Raw genomic sequence first — 17,344 nt, 5'->3', positions numbered from 1 at the left:
ACTTCCATGTGGTATATAGTTTTTCTTGAGTTCTCCAACCCAAGTACCAACAACTTAGGATAATCTTCCCATGATTTCCTTCATCTCAAATCATAGTAAAACTCTGTCAAGGTGGCCTTCTCCCTTCTTGTTATGTCAAATAAACCTAACTTTGCTTGATCAACTTTTTATTTTTTTGTATGCTTTTGGAAGAGTTAGCAGTTGACTTGTGTATTCAGAAAGATCTGCCCTCCTCACAGAAATCCTTGAATAAAGTGAAAGAGAATGTGAAACTAGGCTTCGTGCATTTGTATGTCACTCTGTGTCCAACATAGTTATTATTGAATTGACTCGTATTTCCTCTTGGCGATTTTTTCATAAAGTCTCTTTTGATATGTAGGCTTTCCAGATTGTGAAGGCTACATATGATAATAAAACCTAATTATGAGATTACATACAATTACCTGGGAAAAGAAGGAAAGTGCTCTTGTTAAATAATTTATATGCACATAAGGAAAAGCCCTAAATTTATTAACTACAACCTTTTCTCGTTTTTTAATTCCTACTGTCAACAGGCTCTCTAAATTGAAACTCTGTCTAAGATTTATCTGCTGATCTCTTTTTCAGGTGTTATTGTATTAATTGACTGAACAAGACCAAGATTTACAAATAATTCACCATTTCTCAAGTGTTTTTTTTTTTTAAAGAATTTATTTATTCATGAGAGACACAGACAGAGAAGCAGACCTCCTGCAGGGAGCCTGATGCAAGACTCCATCCCAGGACCCTGGGATCATGGCCTAAGCCAAAGGCAGACACTGAGTCACCCATGTGCCTTTTCTTAAGGTTTTATATATATATATATATATATATATATATATATATATATATATATATATATATATATATTTTTTTTTTTTTTTTTCTCTCATGCTCTTGCAATATCTGGCATGGTATATTAATCTTATCTCACGTTAAGGAAATAACTTTTCACAACTTTCTGTACTTTGTTTCTTCCTATTTTTACTCAGAGTTCTAACGAAATTGCAACAATGTGTATTAACATTATTTTTGTATAAAACGATTAAATCTTGGATATAAATTTGATTCTATTTCTGATCCTGGCCCAGATAATTTGAGGGAACTAATGCCATGATTATAATGAATGTGACAGATTTTGCTCATAAACTCTATATGTTGAATGGATTTTACTCCCTTGAGTGTGTGATTTAACAGATAAGACATCCGATTAATGTATATATAAACTAACTGGAGTCCACGACATAAAGTTATTGAAAACTTTGGATATTTCTAACTCTGTGGCTTGTTGTGTAGGTTAATATTAAACTGGATATTTCCTCCTTGATATCTTACTTATTGTATTTGTTCTCAAGCTTTGCTAGTGATAGGAGGCATGTTAATTGAATCAAATAAAATTATCGAATTTATCCACCATTGAATGAGTTTTAATGCACCAGAACAAATAATTCCTGCGAGAGACTTATTTCCATGAATTGTATTATCAGACTACAATGATCTGTGCTGTTTTGTGCTGTGAAATTCTTATCTCATATGTATATGTCAGGAAGGATGCTTCCAGTTTAGATTACTGGTGAGACTGTAATGTTTTTTCTTCTTTTCAAACAGATTTTAACATTTTAATCTTATTTTTTGGTTTTGAAACATTGATTCTCTTATTCAAAGGAGGCACTGATAAAAGGTGAAACCATAATAGCTAATATTTATTAAGCACTATGTTCTTGACACTAGGTAAAGGCCTTACCTATTTAGTGAATTCTTATTATCACAGTACTCATGTTTTATACAGAACATGTTAGCAAACACTGACTCATTCCTCCCAGGGGAAATAGAGGGTTAGGGTCCTACCAGCTTCTCCTCACCTTTTCATGAGTCGATACACACATCGCCCTGTTTTGTATGCTTATCTGTTTCAAGACACCTTATTTAATATGTATTATTGATTTATTACCATTAAACTCATAGCCAATGGTCCTATAACTAATGGAACTGAGCAAGCTTAGCTAACAATATGTTTTCTCCCTGAGGCACATCTTTTTGCTTCTTCTTAGGAACTCTACAAAGTATTCTGCACTGTCGTCAGGGGCCATTCTAAACAGTGAAATCACATAGAAAAAGCACAAAAATTAAGAAAAGTGTCATAAAATATAATGGCAAAGGGACACTTGTTTACAGTACGAGATGCAACAACCAGGCAATACTTTGCCTCAACTGAGAAAGACTGGGAGAGAATGTTTTATAGTGTCTATATCCACATTATCCTGCATTTCTTCCATAGTTTTTCCAACTGTTATGTGGCCTAGAATTTTCAGTGATAATGAGATATGAAACACTACTCTATGAGGAAATGGTGTGAAGAAATTTTATACATTGGCCCATGTCTTTTCCATAAGATGTATGGATTGCAGATGGAAAACTTCAAGAGTAAAGTTTTACCTTAGGCAAGGGTTTGACCTTAATAAATTAAAAACATTAAAATAAAGTCCATTGTGCTACATAAAAGAAGCCAGTTTCAGAAGACCATGGATGGTGGTAGATTCCATTTGTATGACTGTCCAGAAAGGCTAATCAACAGAGACGTAAATTTAATTAATGGTTGCTTGGGTCAGAAGAATGGAAAATGACTTCTAAGACATATACGGTTTCTTTTTAGGGTGATGGAAATGTTCTAAATTTATGTTGTGGGGATGAATTCATAGCTTTGTAAACATGCTGTATATATTTGAATTTTATACTTTAAACAGGTGAATTTTATGGTATGTAAATTACATTTCATTAAAAAATCTATTCAAATAATGAAAATATAATCAATTTTTCAGTAAAAAAGTTTTAGAGCCACCAGTAGCTTTATAATAGTGTTTCTGAATTGGCTTTCTGACATTTAATTGTAATCCAAATTTTGTAACTCTGTGGGAGAGAGGACTTTTTGTGATTCTTTCTTTTGAGGTGAGTTTTTCTCCTTCTAGTCATTTTGCTCATTGCAGAGTGGCCAAAAACAAGTTGTACTGGGAATAGGAGAAAAAGAGAGAAGAGAGAAAAGAAAAGAAAAAAAAAAAAGAGAAAGAAAAAGAAGAGAAGAAAAGAAAAAAAAAGTGGGGGGAATGCAAACAGAAAACAAAAAACAAGGGGGAATATCCTCTGATTCTGTATACTGTAAATCCCTCGACTTCCCCTGGAATTTTCCAGTGTGGGTTGGTCAATAACTTGCTTTTCCCCTTCCTTCCAGGTGGTCTTCTGGGGGAGGGGCCTGCTGTGCTGATTCTCAGGTGTGAGCACCTGGGGAAGCTGCTCAGCCCCCTGCCTGGTGCATGGCTCAGTGGGAGCTGTTTAGTTTGTTTATCTTGTGAGGCCACTGTGAGGCTCAGTGGGGGGTTGTTCACCCTGTGAGGCCCCAGGAGGAACAACAACGGTGTCGGTGTCGGTGGCCAGCTCTCCAGCCCTGGAGTCAGCTCCCGCAGTAACGACCGCAGCTCCCAGTCTGCAGGGGCCTGGATGCTCTGGGACTGGGGGCGCTGACCTGCACAGCCGGGGCTGCCCTGGCAGGGGTGTCCTTGCTGTCCTTGGCCCTCCTGGCCTCCGTCTGTCTTGGCGGAGCACCGGATCCTGGGCTGTGTCCCCAGCCTCTGGGCTCCTGGCGGTCCAGCCCCTCCGAGCTGCTCCGGGTCCCGCCTGATACCTGAGATAAATTGGAGCTATCATAATAGTTTACCTTTCATTTTCATGCATTACATTTGAATGATCAGAACCTTTACAGAAATTTTTTTTTAAATTTTATTTATTTATTCATGAGAGACACAGACAGAGGGAGAAGCGGGCTCCTCACAGAGAGCGTGATGCGGGACTCGATCCCCAGACCCTGGGTCAGGCCCTGAGCCAAAGGCAGACGCCCAACCACTGAGACACCGAGGCGCCCCAGAACCTTTTCAGTGCTTGTCCACTATAATGTACTTTATGTAACCTTTTGTGGACTCTGGGCAGGGCTGATGCAATTACATTGACCCTTTCTTCTGTCATGTTACTGACCACTGACCCCAGAGTAAACACCACAATCCCATTTTCTCCAGAACTCTGGCAAATTCTTCCATTTCCTGTGGGGAAAGATTTGCTCCATCATAAAAGAATAACAGCGGGGAAACTACTCTTGCAAAGATTGCTACGAACAACTGAATCATGTATTAGCAGGAGTTATTAAAGTAATGGATTTTTTTATTGTGGTAAAATAGGTATAACATAAAATTTACCATTTTAAACATTCTTAAGTATATAGATCAGTAGTGTTAACTATATTCACTTTGTGGTGCATCCAGTCTCCGGAACTTTCTCTTCTGGCAAAAATGGAACTTTAAACCTGTTATAGCATAATGCCCCATATCTCCCTTCACATTCCCTGGCAACCATCACTCTCCTTTCTATTTTTATGAATCTGACCAGTCTAGATTCCTCTAGAACTGGTATCATACAGTATTTGTCTTTTTGTAAATGGCCCATTTCACTCAGCATAATGTCCTAAGGTTCATTCGTGATGGCACATGTTAAAATTTTCTTCTGAGTATTATTCCATTGTGTGCATATACGGCATTTCATCGACTGATCTCTTCATCAATGGACACTTGGGTCGTTTCTACCTTGTGGCTGTCGTGAATAGTGACGTCAGGAAGATGGGTGTCCTAATTTCAATTCTTTTTGGATATGGACCCATAAGTCTTATTGCTGGACCAAATGGTAATTCTATTTTTACCTTTTCAGGAGCCTCCATCCCCTTTTCATCAGTGTTATTTATAATAGATCTAATCCCTCTTTCCTTTGGAGTATACAATTGATATGAGATTGATTTCCTTTATCAGTATATTTCTACATATGAGTGTGTGTTTCTATGTGGATGTGTGTGTTTGTATGCACAAGCAAGAAACAAAGGAGAGCCGGTATGCAGTATCAAGGAGGAAGTGCTCTTAGATGTGTGGTATTATACCTGGATTCTTTATAATGTCATCCGTGACTGACATAGATTCCTGAAAGGAGGCCACACAATAGGATATGAACTCACCTTCACTTATTTATTATTATAGTCCTATTAAACTCCTTGTGTTTAGTCTAGGCAGGTTTTCTGAAAAGTTGCTTTTCTTTAGTCATTGGTATTTTATTTCTTTGACTATGAGCACTAAAAAAAAATCATATTGTGATTGAGATGACTTTATATCCTTTTTCTCTTAGCTTCATCATCTATACCTAACGTTAAACTTTGTCAGCATTTCCCAAGCTCTCCTATTAAAACGCTCTTTAAGGATTAGAGGTTAAGACGTGCTGTCGTACACGCATTGGGTTCTCCTTTTGGAATTTGCATAAAGTAGTCCTGTGATTCCTATTGACACTCCAGAAATATATAGTAACTTACTTCAATAATCATATTTTTGTCTTCCTTAAGTATGACATCTTTTGCCCTGAAATCATATTGTGTAATTGGTGTCTCATTAGAATGTGCTATGCATTACTGGCAGTGAGGGGAGGGGCCCTGGTCATCCCCACAGTGAGTGCCCTGGGGAGCACTTGCACCACAGTGGCAGAGGTACAGCAGGGCTTAGCAGAGATGTGGTCACCCTCCTGAGTAGCTCAATTCAGACTATATAAAGCTCTTGGTAAAGCCGTGTTCTACTGGAATTGTTTTGTAATTATTCTGGCTTGTAGTCCCAGATCCTTGCCAATTTAAGAATATTTGCTACTTTGTATGCTAGAGTAATTCCTCATTGCTCAATGCACTCTCCTACCAAAAAAAGGAAAGAAGAAATAAAGAAAGGAGAGAAAGAAATGGAAAGGAGCCAAAATTTCCTGGTTATCTTGTCAATACTACGTTTACCTTTTTGGTTTCGTTTTGTTTTCTTTTGGTCTTTCTGTTTTAAATTCATTATTTCTTATTTTCTCTCTGGAAAATAATGATTAATCCTTCCAATACAAAGAGTATGCTTTCTCATTCTTTCTCATTGTTCTACAGCTTCTCTAAAAGCTTTTTTAAAAAATAGAATAAAGAAAAAGTTTTCAAACGTTGACCTTGTAGACTATATGGTGTCCAGAGACTACTGCCAAAGTAGGATTCTACCCAGGGGTGCCTGAGTGGTTCAGTCATTTAAGTGTTCCAGTCCCAATTTCAGCACAGGTCATGATCTCAGTGTCGTGAGGTCCCCCCCCCCCCCCCAATAGGATCCTGCCCTCAGCAGAAAGTCTGCTTGGGATTCTCTCTCTCTCCCTCTGTCTCTGCCCACCCCCTGCTTAAATACAAACATACATACATACATACATACATACATACATACATACGTACATACATACAATCTTTTATTTTCTTTTCATACAATCTTTTAAAAAAGTATAATTCCACCCTAATGATATTAGTTTCACATGATGGTCACTCTACTCTCCTATGACTAACATTTGGCATCCTCATGATCTCTGGGAGACAGTAACCTGTAGCAACATTGATAGTTACCTATGTTCAATGTTTTGTCTCATTAGCTCCCTGCTGATAGCCTTCTTCAACCATGCTGTAGAAGATGGTTCTCTATGGCTCCCTATAATCTTTCTTTCGGTTCATCACTGACTTAGACTAGTCGTTCTGATTCTATAACATTCTTATAAAAGTAAATAACATGGGTTTATTGAAAGAACATTTGGAAAAGCTTGAAAGAGAATAAAAAAGGAAGTAAGATTCACTCCCTAGTCTCCATCCACGTTTATCCTTGGTGTGAACAATATATACATTTTTGCACATTTTGATTATTTTTCTCTGTATAGTTTTATATGTGCATATTATGAAGTCAAAATGTATAGACTTTTGTTTTTTTTTGAGAGAGAGAGAGCAAGCATGCACATGAGTGGTGGGAGGGGCTGAGGGAGAGGGAGAGAGAGAATCCTAAGCAGGTTCCACACTCAGCACAGGGCCTGATTTGGGGCTGCACCTCATGATGCTGAGATCACAGACTGAGCCACAATCAAGAGGCGGTTACTTACTGACTGAGCCACCCAGGCACCCCAAAGTGCATAAGCACATTTAAAGATTCTTATTGCAATTTTCCAAATGTCTTATTTCTTAAATGAAGAGTATGGAAATATCCTGGGATCCTAATAACCAATGGAAGGCAAGTTGTTTAGAAGAAGAATTTATTTTATATAATAAAGAATATTAGACAGGCTTCACAATCATTGACTTGGAATCAGATCTTATTTTGCAACTTAATAACAGCAGCTACTGTTACTAATCATTATGATTATACATCTATTCATCCTTCTCCTTGTCCTCTTCTTCTTCTTCCTCTTTTTCCACTCCTACTGATGTAGTCACCTTATCTTAGTGTGAAGGGGACATCTCTCAAGAATAGGTATAGATTGAATAGAACTTTCCCTAATCTTACCTTGGCCTTTACCCTTGTGAAAGTTTCCACAGGTGGCCTAAATAATTTGTAATCAAGAGAAATTGCATTAACCCTTGAACAAGATTTCAGTTTTATGTTGTTGCCAATCAAATGGTAGACAAAAAGGATCTCTTAATAGGTCAATTAATAGTTGAGTAAAGGATGCTGATTGTCTATTAGTATCTTAAAGATAGGCCATCAATTTAAAACATATAGATTCTTTCTCTCATAAGGAATATCATTCTATGTACTAACAGCATTACTTTGTAATTTTAGTCTCTAGGCAGTTTTCAGATAGAAGTGTAGAAATGTAACAAGTGTGCAGAATGTATAATCCTTATTATACACACAATGTCCATTTTCTCTTTGATCATGCTGACTGACAGGAAGCTATGATATCTAGAACTTTGTTCCCTATGGGATCTTTACTGAAATTTCATACAGGTTTGGTATATGGTATACGGACTTACTCCAATAAAAGCTAATCCATTTTATGCTCTAAATGTCAAAGTCTGGGATCACAGATGAGGAATTATTTAAAGGCTGTAAAGAGGCCAAGTAATTTTGGGTTTGGCTGCCAATTTTGTTAGGGCACACGCAATATTATTGGGGAATGGTCTTCCCTGTAAGCTAGAATACTGGTTAAGAGCCTTAACTCTTACCGAATACCTTGAGCGTTTCAATGCCCTCATCTGGTTGCCAAACTACACACTTACTCTTAAGTACTGCACAGAATATCTATTCTCTATGACTATGCTAGAAAATGCCATCTTTATCTTTTGGAAACCAGTTCTTGTTTAATGCGGAATCATATCAAATTAGTCTGACACAGTTTGGGTTATTAATAACATAATAGTAACAAAATCATGACGGTACTTCATATTCCTTCTGTATCAATATGTGCCAGAGAAATTTCAAAAATTTTGTAAATGTTAAGTAGTTATCTCATTGGATAGAAATATGAGGCTATCTGGCATTGTAGAGAGTAGGCATAGTCATATCTTTAATGTCCGGTTCTTCTGTCATGTTACCTGAACTCTTGCAACGACCTCCTAACTGGTTCTCTTTCACTCTTGCCCCTCTGCTGTCCAATCCAGTGATTGCGTCTTGAGAGCCTTTTGAAAAAGCAAATCTGATCGTAGATTTCTTTCCCTTTTCACACCTCTTTTCTCCTTTTCCTTAGCTCCCTAATGCCCTTAGTAGATACTTCAAAATCCTCGTAATTATTTGCCTCTCACATACTTCTCTAGCATCATCTGCCTCTTTATTCAGCCTCTTTCTACCAGACAAAACTCAGACTTCTCAGGAAATGTCATTATTACTCTACCTGATTTATTTTTGGTAGTCTTCCACTCTCCCCATCTCTTCCTCTTACAACTGTACATCCTTCAGATCTCAGGTAGCAATGGTATGAGGTACTTCCTATGATCCCTGCTAGATGTTCTTCAGTATTGTGGTTTTTCCTTATTATAACACTTCTCACATAGTTTTAATCACAGGCTTAAATTCTTTCCAAGTAGAATGTCAGGTGCATATGGCTGGAAATTTGTGTCTACGCTGTTCTCTGAATATCCAGCACTTACGTCTGAACTATGCTAGTCACTTTAAGAATATTCTCTGAATGAATGATTGATACTTTCTTGTGTGTAGGATAATGAAGGCCTTAACTTAACCGAACCCTGTTCCCAAAGTCTCCAGGTATAATGTTATTTTGCAATAATAATGAAATTCACATATTGTAATGATATTGAAATATTTACATTTCTAATTATCAGGTCATTTTACCCAGCTTCCCATATCTTTCTCACTGTAATCAGACATTCTGAATAAAGGATACAGAATCATTTCTACTGACAATGCAAAGTAAAAAGTAACCAAAGCAAAACAAACAGATACAGGTTACCGTCAGCAGGGGTTTGGGAGGTTTGCAGTGGAGGCCTCCAACAAATGTGGAGGAGTGGGTGAGGAAATTCCAAATCCCAGTATGTATCAGCTTTCCTCATTATCTCCGATATTGTAGTGGGTCTTCCTGATGGGAAATAGAGCAAGCAAAAGGTAGAGGAAACAGGAATATTGTTATGTGAATATACCAGGTAATTTTCTGAAAGGAGCTTGAAATGACTTAGCCAAAAGTGTTTAAAAGTGTCTGTGGTTTGAAAATAAAAATATGTAAATATGTATATTGTTTATAAATATATATACAAAAGAAAAAGTGCAACAGACTCATTAAACCTAAGCCGCTAAAATATTTAACATGCATTTATGTATTCTGGGAAGCTGTGAAAGTAACAAATGCAAATGTGAAAACTGATTTCAACTCCTCAATCAATGAACCCTACCCACACTCGTGGAAACAGTTTTCCCTAGAGTACTCTAGTCTACTGTCTATATATTAGCAAGCTATTTGATTCTAGATTTTCCAAGTATATTGCGAGGTTTTTGAGGGTATGGCCATTACTCTATTTGGTTCATGTTAAGAGCTTAATAATATTTGTGTATTAAATAAAAATATTTATCAAAGCAGCTGGGAACTCGAGGAGCCTGCTTCTCCCTCTGACTAGGTCCCTGCCTCTCTTTCTGTGTCTTTCATGAATAAATAAATAAAATCCTTTTAAAAAGGCGGCTGGAAATTATCATAATGTCTGCAAATAGGCATGTTCACCCTTAATCTTAGCTCATTTTTTTCTTTAATGGAAAGCCATAATTTTGAAAAAAAAATATAGACTAATAACATGTGTGTCCATACTTGAACAAAATTTAAGTACTTACTTAAGGAATATGTATGTAGTCGTTAGAAACTTTACCTTATAGGCTCCTGAGTCTGGGAGTCCAGACTTTCAATTGTGAAGGAGTCCGTCCTTCAGATAATTTGGCAACTCAGTTTAATTTTTAAGTGAAACTAAAACAAGGAGGACACAATTTCCTTCAATGCTCCATAGACAGTTGTGCTAGAAATATGTAAATCCTGAGTCTACAGGTCTTCTTTGATAACGATACTTCATGAAATCCCTAATGCTTTCTATTAAAGATGAAAAAAGTATAATAGAATTTATATGTAGAATGACTAGGAAGGGCACAGAGAATGTTTAGGGCACTGAAACTACTCTGTACAAATAGAGTGGTGGATACATAATATTACAACTATTTCCAGACTCATCAAATGTACAACCCCAAGAATGAACCTTCACATGAACTATGGACTTTGGAGCATAATGATCTGTCCATACGGTTTCCTGGATTGTAACACACTCCGTATTCCTCTGCCGCGGGATACAGGAGGCAATGCACGCGAGGCGCCAGGGCATATAAGATCAAGCTCTACTTAATATTGCTGTGGACCTAAAACTCCTCCTTACAGCGCAGCCTGTTACACACAAAGAAACAAGAACGCATGTGTGATCGCTCAAAGAACTCCTCAGTGCTTCCGTTTGTAGGTTATACTTCTTGGGAGCGTTTTGTATTAGCAGTGGACCACAGGATTCTACCTGACCTTAGAATTTAAGCATTCCATGGTATTTGGGAGCTTGAGAGATCACTTCATATATTCACTCCATCATTTGACTTATAAAAGACAATTCCCTTTGACGTTGTACAAAGTCACCTTCCTAGGCACTAGGAGAATTAAGATTTCCCGCTACCAATTAAAGACATGACTGAGGAGAGCCTGGGTAGCTCAATGGGTTAAGCGTCTGCCTTTGGCTCAGGTCATAATCCCACGCTCCTGGGATTGAGTCCAGCATTGGGCTCCTTGCTCAGCAGGGAGCCTGCGTCTCCCTCTCCTTCGGCCTGCTGCTCCCCATGCTTGGGTTCTCTCTCTCTCTCTCCCTCTCAAATAAATAAGTAAAATATTTAAATAGAAAAAGAATAAAAACCCTGACTTACCTAAGACTTCACTGTAAAACTGATCCCAACTCCTCTCATTAAATGTTTGGAAACAAAAGTCAAAATAAAGCACATATAGCACGTATTTTTACTCTCTCCACGAATGTCATTTGATCAGTTGATTCTGACCGAATAACAGCTACGTGGGATGGAGGGCGAGGAAGTCCTCCACTGTGTTTCTCAAATGCAGAGAAACGGAGAGTGTACACTAAAGGTATCTTAAGGAGCTCAGCCAGCAGCTCCCCGCAGGGTCCCACAGCGTCTGCAAGAATGACATTGAACTCTGATCCTTGTCGTTATGTCATGAGTTTCTTGTTTAAAGGCGCATCTGTACAGTTTATCAAGACAACCAGAACATTTCCAAAGGGTTTCTGGCATTAGTGCAAAACGTGTCCAAAATGTATGTTTTGGGAGATCACGTATCCATCTATTGGCCAGTTGCGTCATAGTAACCTCAGTATCCTTGTTCGTCAGAGATGTAGGGTATGTCTCAAATTTACTAGCAGATTGTTTGTTGGGACCAAGAAGAATGGAAGCTGAAGATGTCAGAACAGTCACTTCACGACCCCTCTGGACAAGTTCTTCCAGGATGGCCTTTATATTGATCCAATGGCTGTATTCTGTGGCCACACCAGCACCTTTCCGGGACGACCCCCAGAGCTAAAGGAACAGCTCAGCTGGAGCAGCAGCAAAACTGAAACCCATTTCATGGACATTTTGCTTCTTTTCAAATTCCTGTTCCCTGTTGTCATTACTTGTGCCTTCCTTCTTCATTTAGATGTTTGGTCCATTTTGAGTAGTTTTTGCATATGGCTTGAGAGAGGGTGTCCAGCTTCAATCTTTTACATGTGGATGATCAGTTTTTCCAGAATTTATTCAAAAGAGTGTTCATTTCCTTGTCAAAAATGAATCAGCCATCAGTGTGTGAGAATATTCCTGGGTTCTGAAATCTATTCTGTGGATCCATATGCTTATCTCTGTGCCTGTGTCCCGCTCTCCTGATTACTGTAATTTATCATTAGTTTTCCTCTTCCGACTTTTTATTTAAATTCCAGTTAGTTAACATACAGTGTAATATTAGTTTCACGTGTAGGACGTAGTGATTCATCACTTACAGACAACACCCGGTGCAGTGTAGTTATTTTTAAAATCAATCAGTGATTTTAAATCACTGAATCATTGTAATTCCTCCATTTTTATTCAAAGTTATATAAAGGTTGTGGGACTACTTTTAGGTCCCTTGAAATATCTATATAAATTTGAGACTGGCTTGTCAATCCATTGTAAAAGGGTCCGCTGGGATTGTGATAGCGATAGAGATTGGGTTGGACTGTGTATCGATTTGTGGAGAATTACTATTACAACAATGTTGTTTAAATCCATGAATATGCGGTGTCTTCCTTTTAGAAATTTTAAAGTATCTTCCTGCAATGTTTTGTAGTTTCCCTAGTACAGACTTTACCCTTTCCTTGTGAAATTTATGAGGCCTTTTTTTCTTTTGATGGTGCTATATTGGGGATTGTCTTCTTAATTTCATTCTGGATTGTTTATTGCAGTTGTGTATTGTATATTTTCTAGTGAATTCCCAGGGTTTTTCTCCATATAGGATCCTGTCACCTCCCCATTGAAATAGTGCGATGTCTTCCTTTCCAACGTGGATTTCTTTATCTTATTTTCTTGGCTAGTCATTTTGGTTTGAACCTTCAGTACAACTGTTGAAGAGAAGCGTTGAGGGTGCATGTCCTAATCGATGTCCTATTCTCCTTTGTTATCTTAGAAAGAAAGCATTTAGTCTTAACCATAAAGTATGCTGTCAGCAGTGGGGTTTTTGCAGATGCCTTTTATCCATTTGAGAAAGTTCATTTCTCTCAGTAGTTTACTGGGTATTTTTATCACAAGGGTATTGGATTTTGTAATGTTTTTCTGCATTTATTGAGATAATCATGCGGTCTTTGTTTTTCAATCTCTTGGTATAGGGTGTAGGAATAATCGGTTTTGAACTGTAAAAGCACCTTTTGCATTCCTGGGATAAATCCCAGTTTTCCTTGGTGTATGATTTCTTTTGCATATTCCTGGATTTGGCTTACTTGCATTTTGTTGAGGACTTTTGTTTTTGATGTTAATTTTATCTAAGTCCAATTAATTAACAGCTAATGTATTATTGGTTTCAGAGGAAGAATTCTGCGGTTCATTAGTCTTACACAATACCCAGTGCTCATTATACCACATGCCCTCCTCAATGTCCATCACCCATCACCCCGTTCCCCCACCCACTTCGCCTCCAGTGACCTGCAGTTTGTTTCCTATGATGAAAAGTCTCATGGCTTTTCTCCCTCTCTGATTTTGTCTTGTTTGATCATTTTTTTCCCGCTCTTCTCCTATGTTCCTCTGTTTTGTTTCTTAAACTCCACATATGAGTGAGATCATAAGATAATTACCTTTCTGATGGACATATTTCACTTAGTATAATATCCTCTAGTTCTATCCACATCATTGCAAATGGCAAGATTGCATTTTTCTGATGGCTGAGTGGTATAGGCCATTGTATATATACACCTCATCTTTATCCATCCATCTGTGGGTGAACATCTCAGCTCTTTCTATAGTTTGGCTATTGTGGCCATCGCTGCTGTAAATATTCGAGTACAAGTGTCCCTTTGATCACTACATTTGTAACTTTTGGGTAAATACCCAGTATTGCAATTGCTGGGTCATAGAGTGGCTCTATTTTCACCTTTTTGAGGAACCTCCAACCGTTTTCCAGAGTGGCTGTGCTGGCTTGCATTCCCACCACAAGAGGGTTCTCCTTCTTCCTCATCCTCGCCAACATGTGTTGTTTCTTGACTTGTTAATTAGGCCTTCTGACCCGTGTGAAGTGGTATCTCATTGTGATTTTGACGTGTATTTCCCTGATGGCAAGTGATGTGGAGCATTTTTCATGTGTCTGTTGGCCATTTGTATGTCTTCTTTGGAGAAATGTCTGTTCCTGTCTTCTGCCCATTTCTTGTTTGGATTCTTTATTCTTTGGGCATTGAGTTCTTTATAGCTTTTGGATACTAGCCCTTTATCTGATAAGACATTTGCAAATATCTTGTCCCATCCTGTAGGCTGTCTTTTGGGTTTTGTCCACAGAGTCCTTTGCTGCGCAAAAGTTTTGTTTGTTTGTTTCTATCTTGATGAAGTCCCAATAGTTCATTTTTACCTTTGTTTTCCTTGCCCTTGGAGAGCTGTCAGGCCAGAGCTGCAGCCACGGTCAAAGAGATTTCTGCATGCATTTTTCCTCCAGGATTTTGATGGTTTCCTGTCTCACATTTAGGTCTTCCTATTTTTGTGTGTGGTGTAAGAAAATGGTCCAGTTTCTTCTTTTGCATGTGGCTGTCCAATATTCTCAAAACCACTTGTTGAAGAGACTGTTACCGTTGGACATCCTTTCCTGCTCTGTCAAAGATGAGTTAACCATAGAGTCGAGGGTCCATTTCTGGGTTCTCTATTCTGTTCTTTTGATCTCTGGGTCTGATCACCATATTGTCTTGATGATTACAGCTCTGTAACAGAGCTCAAAGTCTGAAATTGTGACGGCCCCAGCTTTGGTTTTCCTTTTCAATAGTCGTTTGGCTATTTGGGGTCTTTGCTGGTTCCGCCCAAATTTTAGGATTATTGGTCCCAGCTCTGTGAAAAAAGTGGATGGTATTTTGATAGGGACTGCATGGAATGTAGAGATTACTCTAGGTAGCATAGACATTTTAACGATATTTGTTCTTCCAGTCTATGAGCGTGGAACCTTTTTCCATTTCTCTGTCTTCCTCAGTTTCTTTCACGGGAGTTATTTAGTCCTCTGAGTACAGATCTTTTGCCTCTTTGGCTAGGTTTTTTCCGAGGCATCTCATGATTTCGAGTGCAATTACAAATGCGATTGACTCCTTAAATCCCCTTTTTTTCTGTCTCATTGTTAGTGTCTAAAAATGCAACTGATTTCTGTGCATTGGTATTATATCCTGCCACTTTGCCGAATTCCTGTATGAGTTCTAGCAATGTTGGGGTGAGGCCTTTTGGGCGTTCCACATAGAGTATCATGTTGTCTGCAAAGACTGAAACTTTGACATTTTCCTTGCTGATTTGGATGCCTTATATTTCTTTTTGTTGTCTGATTGCTGAGGCTAGGACTTCTAGTACTATGTTGAACAGCAGTGGTGATAGCGGGCATTCCTGCCGTGTTCCTGACCTTAGGGGAAAAGCTCTCGGTTCTTCCCCATGGAGAATGATGTTTGCTGTTGGGTTTTATACATGGCTTTTCTAATACTGAGGTCTGTTCCCTCTATCCCTACACTGTGAAGAGTCTAATCAGAAGGAAGACTGTACTTTGTCAAATGCTTTTTCTGCATCTATTGAGAGGATCATATGATTCTTGTTCTTTCTTTTATTAATGTGGTGTATCACTTTGATTGATTTGCAGATATTGAGCCATCCCTGTAGGCGAGGAATAAATCCCACTTGGTCGTAGGGAATAATCCTTTTAATGTACTATTGGATCCTAGTATCTTGGTGAGAATTTTGGCATCCATGTTCCATCAGGGATATTGTTCCAGAATTCTCCTTTTTGGTGTGGTCTTTGTCTGGTTTTGGGATCAGGGTATTGCTGCCCTCATAGAAAGAGTTTAGAAGTTTTCCTTCCATTTCTATTTTTGGAAATAGCTTCAGAAGAATAGATATTAATTTTTCTTTAAATGTTGGGTGGAATTCCTCTGGGAAGCCATCTGGCCCTGGACTCTTGATTGTTGGGAGGTTTTTCATTTCCTTTGTGGTTATGGCTCTGTTCAGTTTTTCTATTTCTTCCTTTTTCAATTTTGGTAGTTTATACTTCTCGAGGGATGCATCCATTTCTTCCAGATTTCCCAATTTGTTGGCATATAGTTCTTCATAATATGCTGTTATAATTGTGTGTGTTTCTTCGGTGTTGGTTGTGATCCCTCCACTTTCATTCTTGATTTTTTTCTTTTTTTCCATTTGGGTCCATTCTCTTTTCTTTTGGAGAAGTCTGGCCAGGGGTTTATTGATCTGATTAGTTCATTCGAAGAACCAACTTGGTTTTGTTGATCTGTTCTACTGTTCTTAGGTTTCTAGTTCATTGATTTCTGCTCTAATCTTTGTTATTCTTCTTCTGCTGGGTTTAGGTTTGATTTGTGTCATTTCCCCTTTAAGTGTAAGATTCGGTTGTGTATTTGAAACTTCTAGTTTCTTGAGAAAGGCTTGGATGGCTCTATACTTCCCTCTAAGAGCCGCCCTTGCCACATCTCACAGGCTTTGAACAGTTGTGTTTTCATTTGCATGTATTTCCATGGAGTTTTTTTTTTTAATCTCTAATTTCCTGATTGACCTAATCATTATTTTAGTAGGATGCTCTTATGCCTCCACGTATTTGAGTTCTTTTCAAGTTTCCTCTTGTGACTGAGTTCCACTTTCAAAGCATTGTGTTGTGAAAATAAGCAGGGAATGATCCCAATCTTTTGGTACCCGTTGAGACCTCATTTGTGACCCTTTATGTGATCTATTTTGGAGAATGTTTCATGTGCACTTGAGAAGAACGTATTCTGTTGCTTTAGGATGAAATGTTCTAAATATGTCTGTTAAGTCCATCTGGTCCAACGTGTCATTTAAAGCCCTTGTTTCCTTGTTGGTCTTCTGCTTAGATGATCCATCTGTCCGTTGCAGTGAGGAGGGTGTTAAAGTCCTTTACTATTATTGTATTATAGGTGTTGTGTTTCTTTAATTTTGCTATTAATTGGCTTGTGCAACTGGCTTCTGCCGTGTTAGGGGTATCAATATACAGTTGTCAGATCTTATTGCATAGACTTTTTAATCATGATGTGCTGTAAAAAATTATGATATTACTGTCCTTTCTCATCTCTTATTAACATCTTTGGTTTAAATCTAATTTGTCAGCTATAAAGATTGCTACCTCGGTGTTCTTTTGATGTCCATTAGCATGATAAATAGTTCTCCACCCCCTCAGTTTCAATCCGGAGGTATTTTTAGGTCTAAAATGA

The 17,344-nt window shown here is 38.2% G+C and overlaps 1 pseudogene; it reads right to left on the bottom strand.

The window, feature by feature from the left end:
- Positions 1–2,510: 2,510 nt before the first annotated feature.
- LOC112923640 (UDP-glucuronosyltransferase 2B31-like) lies at positions 2,511–12,016 on the bottom strand (annotated as a pseudogene).
- Positions 12,017–17,344: the final 5,328 nt, after the last annotated feature.

The sequence above is a fragment of the Vulpes vulpes genome, chromosome 2 (genome assembly GCF_048418805.1).
Source record: "Vulpes vulpes isolate BD-2025 chromosome 2, VulVul3, whole genome shotgun sequence".
NCBI lineage: Eukaryota > Metazoa > Chordata > Mammalia > Carnivora > Canidae > Vulpes > Vulpes vulpes.
The sequence above is the reverse complement of the archived record's forward strand: the minus strand, read 5'-3'. Positions and strand labels throughout refer to the sequence as shown.